Below are 14,336 nucleotides of genomic sequence, written 5' to 3' on the forward strand. Positions count from 1 at the left end.
TTGAAAAATAAAAATAATAAAACAAAATACTGAAGGATAGTTAATGGTGTGGATGACATCTCGAGTGATGGGGGAAGGCTTCATGGAAGAAGTTGGAACTGAGGCTCGACTTAAAGGATGATAAGATTTGTCTAGGAAAATGCAGGATATTTCATATAGGAATGAAGGTGGAGGAGGAGGGAAGGAAGGGGATGATGGCAACCAGTACATTAGAGCTAGACCCATCCGAGGTCTCCTTTGAATCTATTCCAACCTCTTCCATTTTTAGAAGTTATAAATAGAGGAATATTATGATATGATGACTGTGGAAAAGCAAACCTCTTTAAGTACTTTTTATAAAAGGAACAGGAATTAGTATTTATCGTGCATCCACTATGTGTCATACATTGCACTATGTAATTTGTCTATAAATCTCATTTAATATCACAAACCTGAGACTTCCTAAAAGGAAACTAAAAACTAGAGAATTTAAGTGATTTTTCTGAAGATCACACAACTCGTAAGAGGCAAATTTAATTGTCAAACTTATATATGTCCAAACTTAGCCCATACTTTTTCACTATAAATACTACCTAATGTAGAAAAGTGTAGATCTAAAGAAATTTCAGTCTTATTCTGCATTTTATTCTATACTCAGGAACCAACATTCAAAGTAATGTTGTTGACATCTGCTGACAATGAAAACAATAATAATTAAAAAAAGAATAAACCAAAACAAAACTAACCTATGCTTGCAACTTCAGTCCTCTGCCACCAGGTGAAGATAGAATCTCGGTCCTGTGAGACGTACAAGGGGCATATTCGCCTGTTATTTTGTGTGCTATTCCCTCCTCCATCTCCATAAGTGGAAGAAACAGGGCCTGACCTACTAAAGCCCCAAGATATTAATCTTTCCAAATATTTTCCAAATTTTATTTATCAAAACTCTAAACTTTAATTTTTAACCAATTCTATTACCAACTGTATACAATGAATTATAGTTCTTTGTTACTTTCACACTGTACTGTGCGCTTGCAGTGTAGACATTGTGTGTTATTTTCCTGTAACTCCAGCACGTAGAGTATCATTGCCTGGAATATAGCAGGCACTCAATCAAAAAACATAAATCATTGATTCTAAATATTTTAGAAAAACTTTTGAACCAAACATTTAGGGCACAATTATTTGGTTCTTTATTCATTAATACATAACTTGCTTTATCGAGTCACCCTTAAGTCTGAGTTATTATAAGAAACCCTTTCTTAAGGTTGGTCATCAGCAGAAACAGTTCTCTCAGTGGTCAGACACTTCTTGCCTTAGCCACGGACAGTCTGTATTTATGATAAGCTCTGCCTTGTTCAGTAGCCTAGTTTACCTTTTTAACCTTCTTATGCACAGAAAGTTTCCTTCCGAAAAAACATGAAAAGCAGGAAAGGCACGCTATATAACCGTCAGAAAGGGGCAACTCTCCACTTGACCCTCTTTAGTTCTTTCCCTCTCTGACTGTGAAGCTGGGGGTGGGGGTGGGGGGATTTAACTACTTTTAAGCAGAAGAGTAAAGTTACACATTAGTGCTGAGTAGCTCATTTTCCTTAGCAACAGCTTAGCAACGGCAGCTTCAAGTTCAAAATACCTCCTTGAAAAGGATAACATCTTTAACAAAGATGAGTATTTTTTTAATGTAAGGTTTTTGAACAGAAGTTTTAACATTACAACCCCCAAAGCCTTGTAGACCACAAATACCTATTTAATGCTAACCTTCCTTTAAAATAATAGTATGTGGTAATCATAATGATACTGAGCTCCTGTAAAATTTCAGTCCCTGGAAAAGCCCTGGTCCTACTCTGAAATTATTCACAAATATATAACTTTTATTTTATCGAGTCACCATTAATCCTAGGTTATTATAGAAATTACACTTAAGTTCTTTTTAAAGGGTTATTGATATTGACCTCACTATTCACTTTGCTCCCTTATTGAGAAGAGTGAAGAACAGTTTTTAAAACCTAAATTATGGTTTTACGAACTATATTACATGTAACTCAAAGTTCTTTGGACAGTTTAAAGAAAAACATTCTTAAAATTCCAACATTACCCCAAATTTTATTATTTGATACCAACCTTGTCAACATTGTAATCCATAAAATGGATCATGGTATAATCAAATCATCATCACATTGAACTGTCTTTACATTGTTGGTGAAATTAGAATGCTTGCAAAATGTTTTGCTAGCCTTCTACAACCCTAGGAATATAAAATGTGTGTGTGTCATATATGTTATGCATGCCCTAAAACTTCTATCTTGTTCAAAAATTCTGAAACTCTTTTTCATCTTAAAGTTTCCACAGTTCAAATAATATATAAACTTCAGCTTGAAATTTGTTCTTTATTATCTTTTAGCACCTGGGCACCTCAGGGCACAAGGAAACAAAATGCACAAGGGTTTAGAACAGTAATTTCAAAGTATTTCTTCACTGCTAAAAATATATTATAATGTAAGCCCACCCAATCTATGTGGGCCAATTCCAAGATATGGAACTAAAAGACAGTTTTTTTCCGCCTATATCTTTTAGTTGGTATCAGCAGATAGCCAAACTGCTCCATCCACCTGATATGAAGTTTTACACATTTCCATGTATAAGGGGTTGTGATAAAAAACATATCGAGAACAGTGGCCCTTATACACAGTAAGGGCTCGATGTATTTTCCTGAAAGTAAGATCCATTTTAAATCACTAGAAGCCAGGAGACCTCAAGGCCAATTCTTTCTCTACCACTAATAATTCTATGACCTTGTGCAAATCACTTCTCCTCTTTGAACCATAATCTTCCTAAGTAAATAAGAAATGAAACCAGATGATTTCTGGTCTCTGCCAGCTCTAACATGTCAAAGTCCATAAATAAATAGTTTTTAATTAGTAAACAAAAATTTTGATAAAATTAATTTGACACTGATTTCACAGTGCAAAAATGTTGGCTAAAGGGAAATCAGGCTCCTGAAGGTTTTAAAATCTGCCTCAAATGAAGAGACAGGTTAATATCATGTCCCAGTATCTAATCTGGTCACTAGAGTTATTGTAATAAAATACAGAACTGGAGATGGTTGGTTAAAATTATTAGAACCAAGGGCTTTGACCAGGACCTTGATTCAATCCAGATACTCACTGAACTTCAGTGTCCCCATATTTAAAATGGGGACAACAATAATGCTAAAATTGTGAGCCTTAAATGAGATAATGCATGTAGGGCACATATTACAGATATTCTGTTAGGTACTCAAAATGTTAACTACTTTTTATGAAACACATGAAGTTGGTTTTATATGGTTTCATATGGTTCAATCTACGTTCTACTACTCTTCTAACCTCCCATGATCCTCACTCCTTATATCAATTCCAATTATGCATTAGGGCATAACCTTCATTTAAGCTTCCTGACTCCTCTGGAACATTCCCTTCCATATACACACTCCGGACATGCCAGCCTCTTCTCCCATACCGGCTGGCTCTTCTACTCCATGCCTTTGTTCCTGCTGTTTCTTCCATTTAGAATGCCTTCTCTCCCTGGAAAAGTATACTCATCGTTCAAGGCTTCAACCTCACTAAGCAAAATTAGCTGCTTCACTGTCTGAGCTTTCATAGCAGTTTATTCTTCCTGCTTCCACAGACCTCATGCCAGGGTATTACCATAGTTGTTCACAGGTCTGTTTCCCTGAACTGTTTTCAAGGTACTCCAGAGCACGGACTGTTCATAATTGTCTTCACTTCCCTCCAGCTGAGTACATGGTTGCCTCATAGTCAGTGCCCAATAAATATGTGTTAAAGTAAAATGAATATATTCACTTGATGGGCTACAATATGGCTTCTCTTAGAAGTAAATGATAAATAGATGCATCCCAAAGATGAGCCCCCCCCCCAAATAAACTTTTGGAATCTATCCCTATACAGAATCATTTTTCTGATAAGAGAAATCTCTGCCAAATATAGGTTTCTTTCTCTCGAGAAATGTTCACGTGACTAAAATCAGAAACTAAAGTGGAAGTCACTCTCCAGGACAAATCCACTGAGCTGACGCCTTGAGCTTTCTCAACAGAGACATTGTTTTATGGCTGGAGATGGTGATGCTCTCTCTGGCTGCAACCTTGTTTAGTGACTATGACGTGAGCATTTGCACATAGAATTTGTGCTTCTATAGCCGGAGAGGTCTTCACTCACAGAGAACTCCAATAAGGCTTGGGTGATGTGAAAGGTGTGGAGAACAGAAGGGTACTGCTGATGATGCGGCCTGTAGTACAAATTCATCGTCTGCCCACATTCCCACACTCTATGCAATCAGGACTCTGGAAAAACTCTAGGAAGTACAAGTACTTAAGAAAATCAATAGTATATTCTAAATATTATTTAACTAATGTTACTGCCTAAATAGACAGTAACGTCAGTTAATATTTAATGTGTGTATGCATATGTATATGTGTATAAAATAGTATCATTATATGATTATATTATATATATGAAGTTTGTTTAGAGGAGAGTAAGTAGTTTTGCACTGTAGGAGTATTAGGCTATTTAGCCAGTTTGTTAAGCCAGAGGATTTACTTTCAATTTTTTTCCAGTAAGTGATTTTCATATAAATAATTTTTAATGAAAATCCTAATATATAAACAAATAAAACAATGCTGTTCTCCTGGTTGGGAAAAGAGTGGGCTCCACTAAACATTTATCTCACACCTACACACTTCTAGGGGAACTCTAAGGAACTCAGCATCCAGTGAGGAAATCAGTCTAGTCTGGTCTAAATGAGACTACAGTGGGGAAAAGAGTGAATTGGGAATCAAAAGACTTGGGTTCCAGTATCATTGCTACGACCCCTGGACCCAAGCCTCCTTGTCTAGTACATCTAATTCAAAGCATTTGGTGATTGCTCTCCAAGATCCCAAAAGAAATGTCTCATTTTTTGAGCCTTCCCAAACACCTAGGATAACAGTACTTATTCCTTTTATGTTTTCTACCTATCTTAAAGCTTTACAATTAGTCAACTTCCCACACATTCTTCACTTATAGAAACCAAAGTACAAACATTAATAGTGGAGACACTCAATGTCAATAACACAGGTTTCACAAGAACCCAGAGAGACTTAGTGTCTTGATCTTGTCCTTCAAGACATACCTCTCTACAGTCAAGAAAAGTTGTCTACAAGCTTCTCAAGAGTCCTGCCAACCACCTACTTGTGTAGATTCTATCTTCTTATATCCACTATCACTGCCTTGGTTCAAGTCTCTGCATCTCTCTCCTGGACTGTTATCATCAACATATCCTTACCTCCAGTTTTGACTGAACACCATTTACCAGCCACAGTGACCTTTCTAAAATTCCAGTCTAATCACATTGCTTCCTTGATTAACATTGATCAATGTCCATCCCCTCTTCTGCTGAAATTTTCAATGGGTGGTCTGTGAAGGATAACCAGCAGACCTCTATCAGACTCCATAAGCTTACAGGACATTGTTTCATGGCAAAAGTGTATAGTCTTTAGCATGTCTGTTTCTTCTACCAGGCTTTAGCTCCTTGAGGGTGGGGCTCATATTTGATTAATAATAAATGATGGTTGAATAAATTAAAAGCTGCAACCTTCCCTAACAAAGTTTCCACATATCTGCTTTTCTCATTTTTAAGCAGCAGAAAGCTATAGGTAGCTCTGTTTCATTTGCAAAGTACTCTTAAAAGTAAATGCTATCTATTGAGCATTTACTGTCAGGCACTAGTCTTAGCTCTTTACTTGCACTAACTCACTTAATATCACAATAATCCTAAAAGGTAGGTATTATTTTTGTTATCCCTGCACTGACAGATGAGAACATCTATGGCAGAGGGGTTAAGAATCATACAATGACTCATTATAATCATTCAACACACACAGAATATTTACTGTGCTATTCTCACAGTCACCTATAAGAAAGACAGGATATGTACAGTTGTGTCTTAATCATTCTTAGGGATCCCTGGGTATCCAGAATTGAATCACATTCAAATAAGTATTGAATTGGTGCTCCTGAAATCTGGTAGTGGGGCTTTCTACATCCACCACTTTTCTTGACTAATGCTCGAGAAAAGAGACCACTCCTTCCCTCTCTGGGTCAAACCCAGACACTTCTGAGAGTACAAGGAGGCATTATAAATAATAACGGAGACAACAGGCACAAACTAGCACTGTCTAAGCCAAGTCAGTTTACATGGTCACATTACCTATGACCAACTTAACCTGATACCTGCTTCTGGGCATTGACAAAGTCCTTGGCTAACATGTGCTGGTGTGACCAACCTTACCAAGATACGTAGCACAGCAATGTGTGAGGGGCATTCAGCCAAAAAAAGGCCATTATCCAGAAAGCCCATTGATATTATTGATATTCACACTACAAGAACACCTTTTGGAATTACATTTGGGGAAACAACAATTAGGTAAATAAAAATGTATACTCTTGAATATGTCTTTGTAAACACTATTTTCTCTTCCTGGAACACAATTTCCCTGCTTCTTCTGCTTAGTGAACACACAGTCATGCTTCAAAATCAAGTTGACGTATTAATTCCCATGAATTCATTCAGAAAATATTTATTGAACACATCCTGAGTGCCAGACACCAGGGATTCAACACTAAACAAGGCACACAAATCCCCTGACTCAGGAGTGTACATTGGACTGGGAGCAGAAGTTAAGCTTCCCCATTTTCCCCAGACAGGATTAGCAGTTTCTTACCTGACCTTTCACAGAACTTCTTCCTTAGATTACTCCATTGCACATAGAATTTCAATGACTGCTTTCCATGTCCACCTTCCACTCAAGACTGTGAGCTCTTTGAGGGCAAAACCCATCTTCATCTGTGTCGGCCGTGACTGGCACAGTGCTGTTACCTGACTGAACTGAGTGCCATACCCTGCGAACATTCCCCTGACCTCACTGCTTGACTTCTGAGTATTTTAAAATCACCATGCAGTTCCTTGACCCACAGTGTACTGTTCTTAGTGCAGGGAAAGAGGATGCATCAAGAATGTGACATGGTTCAGGACCTTTGAGCAATTCCAATCAGGCTAGGGCGCCCAGGTTTCCTGACTGAGAACAAGAACAGAATATAATCAAGGACTAGATTGAGTGGATCAGACCCAAAACATTCTCTAAGAGAAATGAAATGTCACTATGCACTCAGGAACAAGGATGAACACAAACATCACAGACTATCATTCTTCACTTTTAGCCCAGCAACGCTGCCGGGGTGCTCTGTGGGATTCACCAGTCTCCAAAACCATTCCCAAATATGCCAGGATATCCTTACTTGGGCCATATTCTCTCAAGTTGCTGTGTTTTTGCAAAGCTGGTGCTCTGCCAGGGCCACCCTTATACCCTGTGAATGTCTGACAGTCATTAAGATTGAGCTCAAATGTCACCTCCTTTGTGACACCACTCCTGACCTTCCCAGGAAGAACTGACCATGCTCTCACTATGTAGCCAATCTTGCTCTTTCCCCACGTGCATACCCATGGTACTCTGTCTTTACATATAGTTGTATCCATCATTTATTTATCTACATGTGCATCTCACCTATTAAGTGTGGAATTCCTTTTTTTTTTTTTTTTCATTTTTTTTATCCTCACCTGAGGACATTTTTGCATTTGTCTTCAGATAGAGCAGGAGGGAGAGAGGAAGGAAGAGAGAGAGAAACGACGTGTGAGAGACACATTGAGTGGTTGCCACCTACATGACCCCAACCGGGGCTGGGGACAAACTGCAACCAAGTTATGTGCCCTTAGCGGGAACCGAACCTGGGACTCTCTGGAACATGGGTTGATGCTCTAACTGCTGAGCCAAACTTGTCAGGGCGCTGTGAACTTCTTGAAGGCAAAGACCCTCATTCATCTTCATATCTTAAGCACAATGCCTGGTACAGAGTTTTGGGCGGAGGGAGATGGAAGAATGGATCAATATACGGACAGAGTCGGTTATAATGAGCTGGATTGCCTGCCACCCACCACCAAAAATGCATCAATGGATAATAACATTGTGTGTCTAGTGAAAGATTTTGGAAGTGTAGAGATCCAGGTACTAATCCTGAATTCATGTTTTAAAAACCTTTAGAAAATCACTTAATCTCTCTGGACCTCAAGTGGTCTTATTTATTAAATGGGGAGAAAGCATGAAATCTCTACCTTGTGCAATAATGATTGGGAGTTTTAAATAAGATGTTAGCAAACATTGTTTTAATATAATCTGATTTCAGGAGAAAAAAGCATCAGCCACAGTAATGTTATCTGGAGATATTTTTAATGGAGGCCAGTACTTTTTCCCTTCCAAACTGACATAGCGCTATGCTTTTCCTAGGTCTGTTAACAACAAACAGATGACAAATCTTTGTGCTGAGGGACTCTGGGGTGAGGTTTTTTTTCTCTTGTTAGATAGGAGAAAGAGGATTTGTCCTTTTTATGGGTCTGGGGTTTCAACTCTCGAGGTCTAAACATTTTTGATGGCCTTGAACTAATTTCGGCCACCATCGACAGAAAGGGAGTGGAAAAATCCCCACCACATCTGCCTTGTCAGGGGGTGGAGGAAAGAACTTTCTAAATAGCCTCATTATTGGTCCCAGCTGAATTCTGCTCCTGTTCCATGATGCCAGCAAAAGCATTTTAGTAAGATGCTGCCAGCATCAAAAGCAGATCCACTTACGGTTTCCTGTAAGCGTATCTGCAATGGCAGAAGGTGGCGGGCAGCCAGGTGTGAGTGTGCGTGCTAAAAATCTCCAATACGTCAAGCTGGAAGAACAATTTATGAAATGAAATTCAACGTTCTATTTCTACTCCAAGAACTCAGTTTAAGGCACCAGAAATTCAGCTGGGTAGTTTGGCTCCCAGTCTCTGCTGTTTTTACTGAATCAGAGAATCTCAGAGAGAAAGGTCCTCTGCATTCTTCTGGCATGAATGTCCCTTGCCCCCTCCCAACAGGCCATTCCAAATCAGGGCTCACTGGATTCGGTTTACATAGCTTCAGGGAGAGGAGCTTATTCACTACTTTTCCAATAATTTGCCCAGTTTGGGGTTAGCTTTGGCCATGGCCTTTTCTGCCTGGCCACCCAGCGAGACCACAGTGGGGCTTAGTAACTGAGTTTTGGTGATTGGAATGCGAGTGGAAGTGATCACTTCCAAGTCTGGTCCCTAAATGACTTCTGGATGATGCTCCATCTTCTGTCTTCCCTTGCCTACCAAGTATATGCAGAGGGTACAAGAGAGAATTGCAAGGCCCTAAAGGAGAGCAGCGTCACTGAGACAGGCTGGGTCCCTGAATGACTGTGTGGAGCACAGCCTACTGCAGACCCATGTTGAACTGTGATATGAGTGAGAAATAACCATGACTGTGTTAAGCCTCTGAGATTTGAGGGTTGCTTGCTACAGTAATTCACCTAATCTGACTAATACAGACTATTCCTTCTATTTTTTTAAAGTGACAATACCAGACTAAGTATCTTAGAAATTATTGTATCACCACCTCCCTTAGAGGCCTTAGTGGAACACTTAATATAGAACATTTTAGTATACTTCTATGAACTACTAGCTTCTAAAAAAGTGAAATGGAGTAGTGCAAGAAGGAAGGGGAAGGTGGCATGGGAAGGAAGGAGAGGTGGGAAAGCCATGTTTTCTCAAGTATTTGTGTCCTCATGTGAGTTTCATTTATTCCATATAACAACCCCATGAGATAGATAGAAACACCATCATTTTAAACAGGAGGAAACAGACACTCAGGAAGGTTGATGTCCATACCTCTGATTGAGCTGCTTGGCCTCTGCCATTTCCCACTGATCTCGGTACCAGAACCTTTCAACAGCCCCCTGTGGACAGACTTACTCACAACCTCCACCTGGCTCTCCACCCACCAAAGCACCAACCTCAGAATCCCTGTTGCTGCCCTGGTGGTTGGGGCATCGGCCTGCGGACCAGAGAGTCTGGGTTCAGTTCCCGCTAAGTGCATGTACTTCGGTTGCAGTTTGTCCCTGGCCCAGCTTGGGGTCGTGTGGGTGGCAACCAGTTGATGTGTCTCTCTCACATTGATGTTTCTCTCTCTCTCTTCCTCCCTCTCTCCGTCCTGTTCTATCTGAAGATGAATGCAAAAAATGTCCTCAGGTGAGGATAAAAGAAAAATAAAAAGAATCCATATTGCTATGATTTCCATGCTGGAGTCCCAAATGCCATGTTTTTCCCTGACTCTTAAACAACTGAGTCCCTTGGACACTGGGTTTTCCCATCTGGCTGTTCCTCTGCAAGTGGCCTTAGCCAGCAGTTGTGTTCTCCTGCACCTGGCCTCATCCTTCCTATTCCTGGTGACATCCACTAAAAAATAAACCCACCTACCCCTCCAGCCCATTCTCACTACAGAAAGGGTATAAAAAAAAGATGTTTTCAAGACTCCAACACTTGAGAGAATGTTGAAATTAAATTAAAGTTTAAAAAAATATTTAAAGTTTTTTAAAAATCACAATTAGAAACTATGGCTCTCATCTTGGACTCTAAAGGGAAAACATTCCAAGTAACACTGGTTTCTCTCTTTAACTTAATTTGGCCAGTTTTTACAAATCTGCACTAGGTGCCTCCTCTCTGCTCCTACAGCCTCCTCTGTTTCCTTGCCACTACTACAGAACTTTTCACATTGCGACGATCAGTTTATGGATCTTTCTTTTCCACTATATTGAGAGCTCTGCGAGGTCAGAGACCATGTCTGATTCTCCTCTTTATCCTAGTGCCCAGTAGGGTGTCAGATAATCCTTGAGGAACTGGCTCATTTTCAGGGTGGCTCGTAGTCACAGAGCTGCTCAGTTCCTTCACTGTGGAACCCTCAAGCCTTGCTTTGGGTCAGCATCATAAGCTATGAAATGGGGCTATGGCTGTACCCAGCCTGCTTCACAGAGTAACTGCCAACCCTGAGCATGAATCAAATACAGTTGTTTGAATGGTACTGAAGCATCACTGCTGCTTGCCAAGGTTTAACTGATTATTCTACTGTCTAGCATTTGGACAAGAGGGTCTGTGGGAAGATGTGTGAGGTGCTGGCTGGCTATGTGGGTGGATGCCCTTTCTTGTTTCCTAACTTCTAGTGCCCTGAGTGATCCATGGAGCCTGTCTGTCCTTGGAGGTGAGGACATTTGGTGGTTAACATTATGGAAGTAGCATTACCATTCTGCTAAGACCTGCAGACCAGCAGTTGGCTGTCTTTTATTTCAAGAACTTTATGAAGCATAAGGCCATACATTTTCAGATCTCATACTTTGCCTAAGGTATCATTGTTAAATATTTGTTTCCAATTTTGACGTCAGCTGGATCCTTCAGTGCAAGGGCACCAACTCTGTGGTGGGGGAAGATAAGAGGCTCAGAATTTTGTTAGAGATGCTTTTGGAAGAGTTGGTCTACAGAGAGGAGGGATGAGCTGGATGACCTTCTAAAAGGAGCCTATGATTCAAATGTTTCACATAAATGTTAATGAATAACTCAGCATGGCAGGGAAGACAAAACCAACACAGTAATGCTACTCAGGTATTATGTGCATTTGCCTTTAATTAAGTGATTTCAGGACCCCAGAAGTGAGCTCCCAGCCCAGCAAAGACCTCTGGCTCCAGTAACATCACAATGCTAATGTAGTTTTTACTCCTGGTTCAGCAGAGGGAAGGCCAGTGTCCATTCACCCGTTCCATTTGTGAGCCAGGATATTCACAGTCAACAATAAGCTATATCTTACAAGGGAAGCAAGGGCTCTGAAGTGCTCACAACTCAAATGCACTAAAGGTACCCAGAGCGTCAAGGGAACAATCACCAGAATGATTTTTCTAAAACACAGATCACCCCCCTCCATGATCTTGTAATTTGAGTATCTACTGGGTCTAGGAACCATAATTTAATAACACACAAAAAAATGTTTATATTAGTCAACACGGACTGCCATAACAACATACCATAACCGAGTAGCTTAAAAAACAGAGAGACATATATTTTCTCCCAGTTGTGGAGGCTGGTAGCCGCAGATCAGGATGCCGTGGGTTCTGTTCAGGGCCCTCTTCCAAGCTTCCAATACCACTGCTTGCATGTCAGCTGTGTGCTCACATGGCACAGAAAGAAAAACCTCTTTCTTCTTATAAGGCCACCAATCCTACTGGATTAGGCCTTCACTCTTATGACCTCATTTAATCTTAATTATCTCCTAAGAGCCCTATATCCAAAGAGAATCATATTAGAGCTTCAACATATAAATGCCGGAGGGACACAATTCCGTCCACAGCAACTTACAGGTAGAATTTTCAGGGTCTTCATGTGGTTACAATTTAAGTGACATCACTAAGGTGAATTATATAAAAATAAAAATATGTTTATCCCCAATGGAGTATTTTAACAAAGAATTTTTTTTGAAAAACACAATCTAGATGTACTGTGTTGCTCACAGCCAAAGTTGTAAAATATACCTCTCTGGAGAGTGTGAGAGAAGAGGCACTGGAGTGGAAGAAATGGACACCAGCATCTTTACTCTGTGACTAACCGGCTGTGTCATCTTGGCTAAACCCCAGCCCTCTCTGTGCCTCTGCTTCCTCATTATACCTAGCTGGTTTAAGTAAGAAAACACATTAATTTAAAATAAACCATGTTTCAGAATTCCATTTCTGGTTGGCTGTTTGGAGGATTCAAATCAGTATAGTGATTAAGAAAAGAATCTCCTACCCAAAGGGGTCTACATAAGGAAAATAATGAATGAAATAAATATTCTTTTAAAAATTTTTTATTCTTATTTAATCCTCACCCAAGTATATGTTTTTATTGATTTTAGGGAGAGAAGGGGCGGGCATCGATGTGAAAGATCAATGTTGGTCAGTTGCCTCTAGTACATGTCCAGACCAGGGATCGAACTCACAACCTAGGTATGTGCCCTGCCCGGGAATTGAACCTGCAACTTATGACATTCAAACCATCTGAGCCATCTGGCCAGGGTGAATGACAAAATGAACACTGTGAAACTGTGGGCACATTTTCTTTTGTTTTAAGCCCACAAATAATTGGTTGCTCCTCTATGCCCACACTCTTCCTTGGTACTAGCATTCTCCTTTGCAAATATAGATGAGGACAATTAGCATTTGGGACTCTCTCCCTTTAGTTGAAGAATAACCAAGGCCAAGGAGCAACTTGGGGGGCCCACAATGAAGGACTGGCCTTGGATCTATAGACACCCTGAGAGACAATGCACTCGAGTTACAGCAGCTCCTATCCCTTCCAGAATATAATATACCTCCCCTCTCTGAAAAGCAAATAGCACAGAAACTCTGGCCCCAATCCAATGATCTGGGATGGGGGAGGGTTGGGGTTGCAGCACTCCCAGGAGAAAGGGGTTTTGAGAGCTCACAGCAAGAAGAGCTCTGAAAATGTATCTCTTACAGAGAATGCAGGCTTCTGGCTTTAAAACATTAATTCGGTTACAGGGAGTCACTGAACAATTTCCCAAGGATTCCCAAGATCTCTTAAGCCATAAAAAGCATCCTTATTACATTAGTATGCTAAAGGGTTCCTCTGCAAACTATTCCAGGAGATAGCAGGGAGAGCATGAATAAAAAAAAAAAGCTGAGAGATTCCAAGGAACTAAACAAAGAAATACCTTTAATTAAAGCTTATCTAATTATACCTCACTTTGAAATTTATTTATTTTTTTCAAAGCCAAATTGGCAAAAAGTTTACACCAATTTAGGGGAAGGTACTATAGAACCAGGTTTTTACAACTCGAACAATTTTAATATTCCTTTAGACGACTAAAAGGCAACTCCTAAACAAGACATTAATCAAACATAAAATAAGAAATATTTGAGTAACCATTTATCTAGTCTTGGACTTTTCTATGCATAAAAGCAATTAACAAGGGAAAATACTGATAGAATTTACTACATGTAAATTAAAAACTTCAGTAAATCTAAAACAGTAAAAATTGTAAAGCAGAAATCTGGAATCACATTTACCATAGATAGAAAACGAAAGAATTACTGCTATTGTATTTAAAGCACTCACATAAATGTATTACAAAAGACATCCATATAGACTGAGAGAAGACAAAACACATGAACAGTTACCCAAAGAGGACTTACAACTGGTTAACATACATGTGGAAAATATTTAACCTCACAAATAGTTTGAAAAACATGTACATTGAAACAATACCGAGAAAGAGAAGGTCTTGGTATCTGTCTCCCCTTTACTGCCCATCCGAGGAAAAGGCTTACAGATATAAATCCAGTCAGGTTCAAAAGCTTTTTATTGGATCATGGCATCAGAGGGTGAAATTCTTACTATGCATG

The sequence above is a fragment of the Molossus molossus genome, unplaced genomic scaffold (genome assembly GCF_014108415.1).
Source record: "Molossus molossus isolate mMolMol1 unplaced genomic scaffold, mMolMol1.p scaffold_m16_p_12, whole genome shotgun sequence".
Lineage (NCBI taxonomy): Eukaryota > Metazoa > Chordata > Mammalia > Chiroptera > Molossidae > Molossus > Molossus molossus.